The sequence below is a fragment of the Callithrix jacchus genome, chromosome 21, assembly GCF_049354715.1.
Source record: "Callithrix jacchus isolate 240 chromosome 21, calJac240_pri, whole genome shotgun sequence".
Taxonomy (NCBI): Eukaryota; Metazoa; Chordata; class Mammalia; order Primates; family Cebidae; genus Callithrix; species Callithrix jacchus.
Window position 1 is genome coordinate 22460127 of NC_133522.1, and position 14507 is coordinate 22474633.

The following is a 14507-nucleotide window of genomic DNA, read 5'->3' on the forward strand; positions in this document are numbered from 1 at the left end:
TCAGATGAGACAGAATTTCTCTAGAAAGCCTTCTCTTCAGGAAAGCTACTCTCCTGTGCATCCTCATCGCACCGTGCAGTAACTGCCACTTTGTCCTTATCATAACCCTATTATAGTGGTATGATCATCCAGTTGTAAAGATGAGGAAATTGGTAATTTATCATAACTGTAGTTGTGAATTGACCAACTCCTTTGTGTCGAGGCTACACTACTTGCCATGTGTGCTTTTTCTCATCATCTCATAACATCATCATGAAGTAGTATCATTACTAACCCAATCTTAATAGATGAGGAAGCTGAGGCTCAAAAATGGCAAAGGATTTTCCCAAATTTATACAAGCAATTTATTGTGGGGTAAATATATGAACCCAAGTTGCACTCCAAAGCCAGAAAAGATTTTGGTCTTATTTACTATCTTGATAATGGCTTTATAACAGTGTGATCATTTTTGAAAGGAGATGGTAATCCTTTAAACAGTACATGACATACCATTTCAGCTACAAAAGAAAAATGTGATTGTTCAAGTTTATAAATTCTATTTCATGCATAATCAATTTAACTGTAGAAGCTTTTCAGGAGGCTTACTGGGAAATCATAATGAAAGTGAGGAAAGGGTTGTCTTTTGGTCTATGCGTATTCTGAATGAGTGCCCCAAAGTAGAGAGTTTCACTGTGCAATTCTTACCAGTCTCTCAGAGGGTGTGTTCAGAGAATTAAATATACTGAGGTTGCACATTGACACAACACATTTTTAAGAGGATGGTTAATTTTATTATAGATAAGCAAAAAATATTGGGAAATAGAAACATGTCTCTAGAAATGAAATTGAAAGGCAAAAGAAGATTGTATATTAAGTGTATTTATATTTGAAAATATAAAGCATGAAATATACATAAAAATATTAAAAATAAGTCATGATTCTTAAGGAATATGAATATAGCTGTATCAATGTTATAAGCAAGAAAAGAAGTTCTATTTGTGAGTCTACCCGCTCAAAATGAGCTGATGATGAATGCCTTGTTACTTCAATTGTTAAGTATTTTTCTGCTATGTCATAATGATAAAAAAAGTCACAATTATTTAATTATTAATTTCTTATAAAAAAGGTAAGTTAGATTCAGATAATGAACTCTTGTGCAATATGAACTCATCCTACCTCACCAAGAAGCTGTAAGAAAAGGCTTTTTATAAGCATCATACATCCTGTGCATAGCATACAGGATCCAAAGTAAACTTCACAATAATTCTGCAAGGCAAGAATGATTGTTCCTCTTTTGCAGAATTAGAAAATGGGGCTCAAAAGGATCTTAGAAGTGGCCCCATGTTCAGGCTGGATAGGTGGCAAAGAGAAATTCACGTTTAAATGGTTCCCCACTACCCATGCTTTTCCTACTACGCTATTCCCACTCTCAAAATTCTTGGCCTCCAGCCCTTCGCTTAAAACACTGGTTTAAGCCGCCTGTAGATGAGAAGATAATGTGTTAAGACACTGAATGCTGACATAGAGATTTTAGTCCTCTTCAGTAAGAATCAATTTATCAAAATCTGGAGCAAACTCAAAAGCTCCATTTTTGGATGATACTAGTATAATCTCCAAAATTGAGTCATCCTTTAAACAGTAATAATTTACGCAATAGTAAACTCCCTTTGTTCTGGTGACCAGCATTTTTTAGAGATAATACTCCACCCTGCACTCATTAAGAGGCCATGTGGCATCTCTATGTTTTCTGACACCAAGATCTGATCTTTCTGTGGGCTATCCAGGGTGTAGCACTGACATCAAACACTCCTTTTACTGTACCATTTTATATTCTTTGACTCTTAAGAACAGATAGTATGATGTGCTCTGTAAAACCTAAGAAATCAAATTCCTGTTATTAACTTTGTCCTGACATAAGTTACATGTTTTTGGTATGACAGATGTGTGTAAGGGGACAGAAAGCCAAGTGTAGCCTGCAAATTTTCCTTAAAGGATCTGCAGAAAAACTGAAATCTGGGAGTCATTTTGAAGTCAGGACTGTGGCCATAAATGTATTATTTCACTCAGTGGAACTGAGCACCTTCCTCAGGAGAGTCCTAAACAGAAATGAGATGACAGGAAGTGAGCCAGAGTCTATTCTGAGCTTGACACTTCCCAAAGTCCTCCAGGAAGAATCTCAGCCATTACGACATCATTGTCTCCCAGGACTTCCACAATTAGGTACTTTCCTGAGAAAACATCCATGAGTCCTTGTTTTCCTGCTTTATCTGCTTCTTACTATGGTCCTTTGTTCATGTGTTTCCCCATTCTTCTGCATTAAGTGAAGCTTTGGAAAACAATGAGATTCCTTGTCTTTCTCTATAGCACCTCTTCCCAGTTTCCTCTTCTCCCAGCTCCACCTGGGCTTCCATTATTGGTAGATAAGAGAGAAGCTGACCAACAATGATAAAAATGAACCTAAGTGCTAGACATCCCAAAAGGGAGCTCTAAAGAAGGAATTACCTGTCGGGTTCCCCCCGTGTAGCAGGGTCTTGACGTTCCTTCACACACACTTTTGCTCATCACTGGATGCAGGTGCCCTGGAGTGGGTGGCACCTAAGAAGAGGGAGGCTGCACTCTGCAGCTGAGGCCCCCCACCTCAAGGGGGCACTGGTTGGAGTCTGTCTGCTGACCACCTGCCCTGAAGCTGGACGCCACATCTCTCCCTACAGGAGGATCTGGATGTCACATCTAGGTGACCAACACACCTCCCATGTTACTCTACAAAAATGCTCTTCCTTACCATATTACACATATTGATGGTGGCTACAAAAAATTCACCTTCCTGGTATTAATTTTAATGCAAACATTTCTGAGGAGTAACCCTTTAAGGTAGTACCCACTATCTATTTCTTGGTGAAACAGCTTTCTTGCTTTCCCAGAGAAGGTTTTAAAAGAAATAAGAAGGCATTAGTCACAGGAGCCAAAGAGCATGGTGCATTCGGGTGTGTGGGGCATCAACCAATGCCACTCCTTAGTGTGTTTTATATTAGTGTGTTTTGCATTGCTATAAAGTTATACCTGAGACTGGGTAATTTACGACAACAAGATGTTTATTTAGCTTATGGTTCTGCAGCCCATATGTACCTGGCACTAGCATAATATTAGCTTCTGGTGAAGCCCCAGGAAGCTTTTACTTATGGCAGACGGTGAAAAGGGAGCAGGTGTGTCATGCAGCAAGCGAGGGAGCAAGAGAGAGGAGGAGGTGCCAGGCTGCTTTAAACAATCATATCTTGAGTGAACTAATGGAGTGAGATTCACTCATTGCCCTACTCATTGGTAGGGCACCAAGCCATTCTTGAGGGATCCACCCCCATGACTCAAATACCTCCCACTAGGCCCCACCTCTAACATTGGAGATTACATTTCTACATGAGATTTGGAGGGGACAGACATCCAAACCATATCAGCGATATCTTCACTTTACAGATGAGGAGACCAAGGTTCCAAGAAGTGACATGGACTAGGCAGAGCCCCAACTGGTGAGGACAGAACACAGTCCCCTCCTCTGAGCTCTTCCCTCTTGCCTCCTCTCACCCAAGCACACATAGAATAGGAAGGAAGTCACCAGCACAGACAGTATGTGTTTCTAATGTGCAGAAGAGTGCCTCTGCCTCAAAGAGTCATTTGGGCTTTACTCCTAAACAAAATAGAGCTCTGCTGCAGGGAGTGAACTCAGTGCTATGTGCCTGTAAATTCCTCGCCAGACAGTGAGGAATAATGGTTTACTAGTGTGGGGAAAACACAAAAACAAGATCTTTCTAATCTCTCTAAATCTTATTTCTTCATAGCTCAGGTGGGGATAATGAATCCTGCTTGCTATTTCCCAGTGTGGCTGGGAAATTTTAGGAAGAAAGTGCTAGAGAGTATTTAGTGTAGTATTATTTAACAACAGGCAGGCACTCATTTCAAAAATCCTTTTACACCTGCAGATCATTTGAAATATTCATGAAGTAGGACTGCCTGGGCTGTGGGCAATCTCAGTGAAGTCCAGCTGTAAACATTGGTCTAGTTGTACCATTAGGGCCTACTGAGCGAAAACCAGATTTACCTTTAGGATTCTCGTCCCCGGGCCGGGCGCGGTGGCTCAAGCCTGTAATCCCAGCACTTTGGGAGGCTGAGGCGGGTGGATCACGAGGTCAAGAGATTGAGACCATCCCGGTCAACATGGTGAAACCCCATCTCTACTAAAAACACAAAAAAATCAGCTGGGCATGGTGGCCCGTGCCTGTAATCCCAGCTACTCAGGAGGCTGAGGAAGGAGAATTGCCTGAACCCAGGAGGTGGAGGTTGCAGTGAGCCGAGATCGCGCCATTGCACTCCAGCCTGGGTAATAAGAGAGAAACTCTGTCTCAAAAAAAGATTCTAGTCCCCAGCACACATATGGCCTCTTCGATATGATTTTTAAGATGTGTTTGTCTTACTGAAGTCCATTGGGCTGAGAAATTACTTTGGGTTACTATGCAGCAATGCTTTGTGTTTGCCTATTAGGTTCCTTTTTTAAAGGGCAATTTCTATCTATTGGGCTCTTACTAAGTGATATTTTCTCCAGTGTTATAGATCCCATTTTCTATCAAGCATCTAATATACTTCAGATACTTAGAGGTTTAAAATTATTTTTAGCATTCAACCATTTGAAAGAAAATCATGCCTAATAAAGACAACAACAAAAGCAATAGCAACAACAACAAAAACATCAGCTTCTATGTAAAGTAAGTGGAAAGAGAAATGGCATTAAAATAGCACATGGCCAAGGAATTGCAAGAGAGGCCCTGACAATGGACACTGAATGTTGATTCTTCAGTAATTATGGAGCTCAGCGACCTGAGAAGAATTGGCAGTGAGCAAGCTTGCCTCAGTCATGCTTCCCACCCCTGGGTTTGTGCAGGCTGGGGGCCCAGGGCTGGTTTAAATTCTAGCAAGACTCTCATACCAGTGAAAATATTTATGAAATACAGAGTGTTTATCTTGGCTTCAAAGAAAGGTAAGCATCTTTTGGAGTTAATCTGACACTCAAAACATGTTTAAACTTGGGGTATTGGCCTGTGGAAATTGTCCTATATGGATGTTTTTGTGATTATTTAGGATTATTTTATAATAGTAATTCCCCACCCTTAACTTTCTGTATATTCATCAACATTTATTGAATGGGAACTAGGATGGGGAGATGGGACACCTCAAAAGCCAAGTCTGACATTATGCACCCCATAATAGTAGCACTGCTGTGCTCAGGACTGAACTGCAAGGAATTATTATACTGCTTCTCCCATAAAACAGTGATGTATATAAAATGCTGAGAGCAGGGCTATGCAGTGACTTGCTTTTTCAGTGGTGCTAGATTTCTCTGTTCTCTCCTGATTTCTCACTGAGAACACTGAAAAGGGTTAAGAGGCCAAAGAGTGAATACAGAGAAAAAATACATTGCTCTGTCCTCATTAACACAATGCTCAAACCAAGGGAGACAAACGGTTTAGAGGAACAATTTCCCTTTCATGCCCAAGTAATGTTAATATGTAAAAATTATCTATGTACTTTGTGCCAAATAAGGTAAACAATAAAAATAGCTATTTCCTTTACACTAAAGATGAAAAGTAGCAAATTAGTAGAGAGGGAGAAAATTGGAGGGAAGCTCAAACTTTCCCTCTGCAAGTTTGATAATTGAATCTGCCAATGTAAACTGGCAATAGAAAGATTAAAAGGAGAAAAGTTAAACAAACTTATAATGTACAAGTGCATGGGAGTCATATAAGGTATAAAACTCAAGGGCTGGATAGTTGCAGATTAAAAGGTCCTCTTTACAGGAGAGAGGAAAGTGATAGATATAAGCAATTGTAGTAAAATGGAAAATGATTTCTAGAGGAGATTAATGAGTCTGAAGAACAGACAATAGTCTGGGATAATTTTCCTCTGGGCTCTAGGGTACATGGATACAATTTACAGAAAGGTAAGGGGCAGGAATGCATTGTGAACAAAGGTTGATTTATTATGCAGGTAAACTTTCTCAGGTAACAGTACTCATAAGAATAGACAAAAAGCCTGTTTGGGTAGTTGTCATGATCTTATTTTTTTGCCATGATTAATCTTCCCTGATTAATGAGATTGCAGAACAGAGGATTTAAGGCAATTGTGTTTTTTGGAAGAACTTCCCTCAGTCAAATGAGAAAACTTAGGAGACAGGTCCTGCCTGTGCTTGGAGGAAGAAACTAAGGGGGTGGATGAGAGAAACCTTAATTCTGAGGCAGCTTCTAAGGCCTTCCAACTTTCTTCAACACAAAGTGCTCAGCATGCAAAAGTGTCATACCTTGGGGTATCATTTTCTGTCTACAAGCCCAACAGAATCAAGCTGAAAAAAAAAGGGACTCTCCAGTCTTCTCTAATTTATAAAAATTGAGTGAATATGGCATGAATGTGTATATATAATCACTTTTACTTTCAAGAGTATCTTCCAACTCTGAAAAGTCTATGATTCTAGGACACAATTCTATGTAATATCTTTCCTTGAAAAAATGTATTTTCTTTCTGATACCTGAAATCCTTTCCTTTGCATAGAGAAAAGATTTTCTTCCTTTTAGATACATGAATTCACCACAAATTTATCAAGCAGAACGCTGCTGGAACTTAATAATGAATAAATTGTACTTTCTGTCCTTAAGGAGCTTACAGTCTAGACAAAGGTATGTCATTAATTCATAAATAGGCCCTATTGAAAATTTTGTAAATGGAACTTCATTTTCTGATTTTCTCTGACACACTAAGATGAGATGTCACAAAGAGCTACAAAGAATCAGGTTCAATTTTCATTCATAGACTTAATATATTTCGTTTCAATGATGATATATTTCTATGATGCTTGTGTTTTTATGAATGCAGCCATCGCTACATAGGCCTCCTTGAGAACTCTAAATGTTCAAAAATAGGAATTTGCACAACAATAAAAAGAACATATATATATATGTACTGAATAAAGATTCAGTTATCTTTTTTTGATTTTCTTTTTATATATATACATATGCAGAGTATATATTGTAATCAGTAAAACATAAAATGACTTAAAAAGTATGTAAGACATATTTATACGAATTTCAAACAGAGTGTGTCTTGACCATCTTAAAGCAACATAGTGCTAAAGTGCATGCTGAATAACTCCAAGAGGGCTTTTTTTTTCTGTTAGTTGTATAATTAAAATGGTTCTTAATTTTAAAATGCATTTTTGGCCAAGGCATTTATGTTGAAAAGTGGCTATTCAGCATGCAAGAGATCATAAGTGTTTTTCATAAGAATTTTGATTATAAAGCTACACGCATTTTAAAAATAGTTATTTACACAAAAGGCCCTAATGGCTCTAATAGTTTATCAGATCAATAATCAGTGTTCTTAAAAGTCACTTAATTCAAATTTATGTAATCTGCATTATGAAAAGATCTTATATACATATTTACAGCATAACTCCTGGTGATTTCTTTATAACTCTCTGTCCCCAATGTCATCTTATGCTTCATTATGATAGAAATATTTTAGAATATCAAAAGATAGTATTGCATAAACAAATACTTTTAGAATATCAAAAGATATATTATTGCATAAACAAATACATTGGAAGTCACCTAAGGCTGTGACAATGCCATTATAATAAAGATATTCAGTTGTCTTCTTTTTTGTGATTGTCTTAATTGTGAGTGCAAGAAAATTCAAAGAAAATTATAGAAGAGCTTACAATAAAAGATTCTTAGTATCTTAAATGTCTGTCAAAACAGCTTATATGGCTTTGTTAGTCAACATTTTGAACAAGAAACTAAAGACACCACAGCAACCCCAAATTTTCCAAGAATCTGTGAACATATGAGTCTGCTGTGCACTTTCCAATATTTACAGAGTCAGCTATAAGCCATCACGGTTTTATAAAGCTGGTAATAGTCCAATCTTGCATACGTGTCAAGGGCCTTTGGGAACAACAAATAACTCACTAGACCAGTCCCCAAGTTCCCAGTTTATAATCCTCTTCAGATTATGTGTTATCCTTTAGGTTTTGAAAAAAAGCACATAACATAACCTACTTCTTTTCCATGTCCACATTTCTGATGCTTTCTTACTTCTCCAAATTGTTCACCTACCTAGTAACAGTACTATTTCCTCAAAATTAAACCCAGAGGCAATTTGATGCAGACAGCTTCTTTGAGCTTCCCCTAACCAAAAATATATATTGACATTTGTGCTGGACTGCGATAAATGCATGTCCTACTATGCCCACCCTGATCCTGTTCACAGAAAACCCCTGACAAACAACTCCAAGCCTTAGGAAATCTCTAATTTCTGGTTATAGTCTCCTACAGGATTGCATAGAACTTTGAATACTTTATCTGGGGGAAAAAAAAAATCTCCAGTGAATGATTTCACTCACACAAAAAGAACAAAATGTATTTTTTTTATTTTTTAATGACTTTCTTTTAACCTACCCCAAGTCCACCTTAAGCCCAAGCTTTGTAATCCATGGCCTTCTTAGAAACGTTGCGCTATCAGTTCCCTCTCCCTTTCATAGGCTACCTCCTTTTTACTCTTTCAAGAGCCCCGTAAATCATATGATTGACTCTAAACCAAGACCAGTTGAAGTGAGCAAAGGAAATTTAATTGGAATACAATCACCCCCCTACTGCTCTTAACAGTTTTTTGTGCATCTAAATATGATCTGAATTTCAGATATGGTTTTCTATTTGACATTTATTTTCCTCCAGCTTATATGTGCTACATCTTTACTTAAATTGAGTTGTTATCTTCTTCTGCCTTTTTGAACTTAACACTATAAATTAACTATTATCCTACTGAAATAAATTCCTTTGCAGATTTTATGTATATGGAGGGTATTTCAATTTCATTTGAGAATACACACTGAATTGTTATGTCCTATAGAGTAATTTATTGATCCTTGGAAACAAAAACCTCCAGTACAGTATCAAAAGAATTTTACTGTTAACTTAAAAAATAGCATTTCAAAGTACACTCTTAAGGAAATATATGCTCACTCATATCAATAAAATAAGGAATCAGTTGGCTCTGAGAGGATAAAAAAATCTGATAGTCAAAATATATTCTTATTCATTTAAAAATACAAACAGAGATCTATTAACAAAATATGGTGAATTTTGATAGCTTATGAGATTGTCGTTTTGACTGGAAATGCTTTAGAAAATTAATCTATTTATTCCTCTCCAGCTTCTGTTATACATCATTTATTCTGTGATCCCAAAGTTAAATAATACTCTACATTGGAATAATGGATACAAAACAAAGCAATCATTAACAATTAAATATTTTAGGTTAAAAAATAAAAATAAATCCTCATTCCAGGAGAGAAAAGAAGTATATGTGCCTTTAAATTAACACTAATGCAGAAGGATTGGTGATATCTAGACTCTTTCTCAAGGAACGACAGGACATTTCGATGAAATCAACCAGAATTACAATATGTCTCACTCTGGAGGTGAAAAGGAGAAAAGTTGCCATTACATAAAGTACTACAGGGAAATTATTTTATCATATATAATCAGACAATCCATGAAACATTTTTTTTAACTGCACAAAACTGAAATTTTCTATGTCTTTTCTATTCTTAGAGTTTGGTGTGTTACTTTTGGAATTTATACTAATCTAGAAAATCATTGCCATGTTTGGGGCCCTAGGTATCAAAAGACCTGGGGATTCTGTTAGGGGAAACCAGATAAGAATAATTCTTTCCTACTGTACTTGTGTGCACATTTCTGTTGCTTAACACAACACATGCAGAAAAACCATACTTGGTCAAGAGGTAGATTTATGACTGTTTAGGAATCTACCACATGGAGCGTGGGGCCTTTGCGGTTAAAGACATCTAAATGACAGTAAAGCAGTATCATAAAGCAGGAAACAGACCTTGGCTCTCTTTAATTTTATGTTATTGAGATTTGGAGAGGGAAACTTATGCCTCCTGCCAGACTCGATTTTTAAACATTTATAACTTGGTTACCCAATATCACTTTAAAGCACTTGTCCATGAAGGGTGACATTTATGTGGCAAGCCATATTTTATTATTAGGTGAAAAATTTTTGAACAACTGAAAACATTTGTCTTTAATAGTGATTAAATGTCCCACAAGTTAGAATTTTACAGAGAACAAAATGAGCTAAGTGCAAAAACAAGTTTCTAATATTGATTCCAAAAATAAAGAAATATGAATAAAAGAGATAAACGTACCAAGAATTTCCAAATTGGAAACTCAAGACACTTATAAAGTTAATTTAATTATTTATTTTAAAAACCCTACAAAATAACAGAATGAAGTTATCCTCTCCAATGTAAGGTATGTAGTTATTAAAATATTGATCAATTATTTGCTTCTGCTATTTTCCCGTTAAAGCTTCATTTCATTGAATATTTTTACCCTGGCAGCACATCTACCCTGCATACATCTCTGTTTATTAATCAGTGCAGTACCCAAGAAATATTTTCAACTTGCTCCTTTATTGAAATAAACCTATTTGAATGGAAACAAAGTAGCCACTACAGCTCAGAGAGATCATGTCTACACACAGCAAATCACACAGGAAACATTCTTCAGGGTAATTTTTGAAGTTTCCTTCTAAGTCTTTGAAGCATATCATTGGTTACAAAGAGAAAAAAGAATAAAAGACTAAATTTTCAGTATTAGATAGAAAAGAAAAAATTTTTCATGAAGCAAATATTCATGCAGAATATGTTGATTGATAAAACTCAGGAGTACACGTGCAGCCTTTCCGTAAGTACCGTACTTTTTTTTCTTTGTGTTCCTGGTTACATTATTTAAATGAGCTTAACCTCATATTCTAATTATTATATCTACTGTTTTCTTTGTAGCAAAAAAACAAAACAAAGCCCTAATCTAGTAATGAAATGCACTGTCGTTTTTTGAGAAATCTGAGATTTGGCTTTAGCATTAGTTTCAACTTTCAGCCTAGAGTAGTTAATGGTCCTAAATCTAATTATTTGTAAAATCTGCTTGGATGATTGGTGGATGATAAAGCAATATATACTAATTAGCCACAAGGACAACAGCATGAGAAATGAGTTTTACAGATACATCAAAAACTTATTTGTGACTGAAATTTTAGAATGCTTTAAATAGAGCTATAAAAATAGGTAAAACATGTTGATTTAAGTTGGAGTTATTTATTATTCATGGAGCTATAGAACGGTTTTTTTTTTCCCCTGTGGCTCTTAGAAGTTTCAGTGTGTTATAAAGATTTTTTCTTCTGCCAGATTGCATCTTCCTTGAAGGCCAGATCCATGTCTGATTCATATTATCTCCATGTGTCTAGTGGAGTTCTCTTTATCAAGTAACCATCAAATATTTTTTGAATGCAGAGCCCTTATGCCACCCTTTTGCAAATTAGAAATAAAAGCATGTTTTCTCCAGGAAAATGGCACCCTGCTTCAGGCGTGGTTGATTGGCAGGCATTGTTCAGGCTTGAGACAACCTGTTTCTTAAAGCATCTACCTCTCTTGTGTCCTTTTTGAAATTAATCACATAAAATCAGAAATGAGAAGTGATAGTTGTCTGTTAGGTCTTTTGTAGGAAAGTAACACACTCTGTCAAAGTTTCTTAAATCCAGGCTTCAACAATGGACTGCATTGTAAGTAGAAAATGTGGCATGGGATTAAAGGTCTTATTTTTTACAGTACTAAAAAATAAATAACAGTTTGGTAAAATGGTGTAATTACAGTTTCTTCAAATATTTGGAGATTAAATTAGAGGATACCATAGTCAGGAATGATGGCCTTTCCTTTACCTGAAAGGGTCCAGTGTTTTGCTGAAGACTGTAATTGTTACTGCGCCTATAATAATTCTTAAGTCACTCATCATCAGCGCCTAAACGGCTTTGTCTTGGAAAGTTATGAAATCCCAGAGTTAATGATCATGCTTACATTTTGGCTAAGCAATCTAACCTCTTATCCTCAGTTTCCTACAGCAGCTGGATCTATTCTAGAGGTAGCTATCTTAGAGAAGAGAATTGACGGTGAGCGAAATACATCCAGCTATGTGTTAAACAAAGGGCATGACAATTCCTTGCTTTATCATCTTTTAAATGAAAATATGCTTTGTCACAGATGTCACAAATTAGTGAGATATTTTCAGAGAAATAGGATTTCAAGTATCTCTAACTTCTTATGGACAAATGTCCTCTAATTTGTTTCTGAAATGCCAACTCTAACTTAAGTAATTTGCAGCCATTGTTTTATCAGTGCTTAAACTTAATTTTCCTTCTTCATAGTTTGTACCCACTGTCTACATTTCTATATTAATATGCATGCATATTTAAATTAATGTAACATTAAATTTGTAAGCATAACCAAGTTTATTAAAAATATGTGATAAAATATGCAAATTTTTTGAAAGAAACTCTTTCAAATATCCAACTGAATTATATAAACTATGAATGACTACTTTTTTTATTTATTTGTCACATATTATAACCATTCTATATGTTATTCATTTCCCAAATATAAGAGTTGTCATTACTAGATGGAAAATTAGATTCAGAAATACAGACATGTCATTGGTAGGAAGAAGATAGAAACAAACAAGCAGCTTCACTCACTAAATCAAATTTCTTAAATTTCAAAAAGACCCATTATTCACAGTGCAAATTTATCCCTTGATCAATATACAGAAAACAATAAGGTTTAGTCATAAACAGTAAGGTAGTGTGTCTGGAAGGGAAGAGATTAGAAATGAAATAAAATGAGATATGGGCCGTCTTAGGCTACCCCAATCCTCACCCTCACCCCCCTTCACCTAGGAGAGTACATGCTGAACAAGCACCAAAAACAACCAATAAATGAAAGGAAACTCAAAGGTCACTAGGGGTCATTATTTTCACATACCTTTGAATAATGAGAGCATCACATGTCAGCCAGAGGAGAACAAAATGTCACATTCTCCAGCTAAGGGTTGGCCTTGGTCAAAGGTCACAGAAGGGAGGCCAGGAAATAACCTAAGAGGTTAGGCTGGGTGCACAAAGAAAGGTCACCAAATGTCAGTGAAAGCATGCAGCTGTTTGGAGATGAAACAACTGAGGCACCCTTTTGTGCTGACATCGGCTAGAAAAAAATGTCTCTGCTGACATTTTTTTTAGCTGGCCGTTTTATAGGACGTTGACATTAATGTACCCAACCCCGAATTAGCCTTTTAAAAAGCAACAGTTTGGAAGTTAAGTGCAGCAGTTTCCAAAGAGTCATAACTGTGACATTTTTATTTCAGATGATTAATACAGCTATGGACTTCTAACACCAAATTTAGATTTGATCTGAGCTCTTTCATCGCAACACTGTGTTAGCAACTAGGCCTCAGGACAGGTAGCAACCGGTAACCAGTATTTTTATGTTTTTAAGAACTATTATGATTATTTTAACTAAAAGGTATTCAGAAACCTTAGCTTATTACAAGGTAGGAAGATGAGTGATTTCCACATTTCACTGGGCCTAGCTGTTGGCAGCTCTCAATCCAGTAATAAAATCCATTTAAAGGAAAGAGAAAAGACTGAAAAATTTGCAAACCCATTTTAAAGGAAGTCGTGCAAAATACTTGCAGACTAAATCTTAATCTGAGTATTTTCATCTTAAATATCAGCCCTAAAATTAATAATTCTCAGTGAAGTGGTGGTAGTGTCCCCAAGCATTCTCAGACATCAAACTCTCTGGGAGAGAAGTTTAGAAACGATAGGCATCTTGAAATATTCAGATACTTAACTTACAGTTGATGCTTCCTTGCAGCTTCAGTATTCTGTGTGTGTGGAGGTCTATTTTATACACACATACCTGATACTCATCCAATATTAGCAGCTGTTTCCACACAACATTAGAACATTTCACATCTATAAACATCCTTTACTGATTCACAGGCACAAGACCATATTTTAATTCAAGATGTACTTTTCAGTCCTCAGGGTTCTGACAGGTGGCTCCAATTTACAACTTAGGCAGCTCCACTTTTCCCCAAATCTTTTTCAAACAGTTGAGCCAGCTTCTTAATGTCATCTTTTTTCCAGTTCTACATTCTCTTAAAAAAGAGAACATTGTGGATTTATACAATAAAAATAGTAATAATGAAAGTTGGCCAGTCACTGTGACTCACACCTATAATCACTGCATTTTGGGAGGCTGAGGCGGGTGGATCACCGTGACTCACACCTATAATCACTGCATTTTGGGAGACTGAGGCGGGTGGATTACCTGAGGTCAGGAGTTCGAGACCAGCCTGGCCAACATGAAGAAACCCTGTCTCTACTAAAATCATCAAAAAAATGGCCGGGCGCGGTGGCTCAAGCCTGTAATCCCAGCACTTTGGGAGGCCGAGGCGGGTGAATCACAAGATCAAGAGATCGAAACCATCCTGGTCAACATGGTAAAACCCCGTCTCTACTAAAAATACAAAAAATTAGCTGGGCATGGTGGCGCGTGCTTGTAATCCCAGCTACTCAGG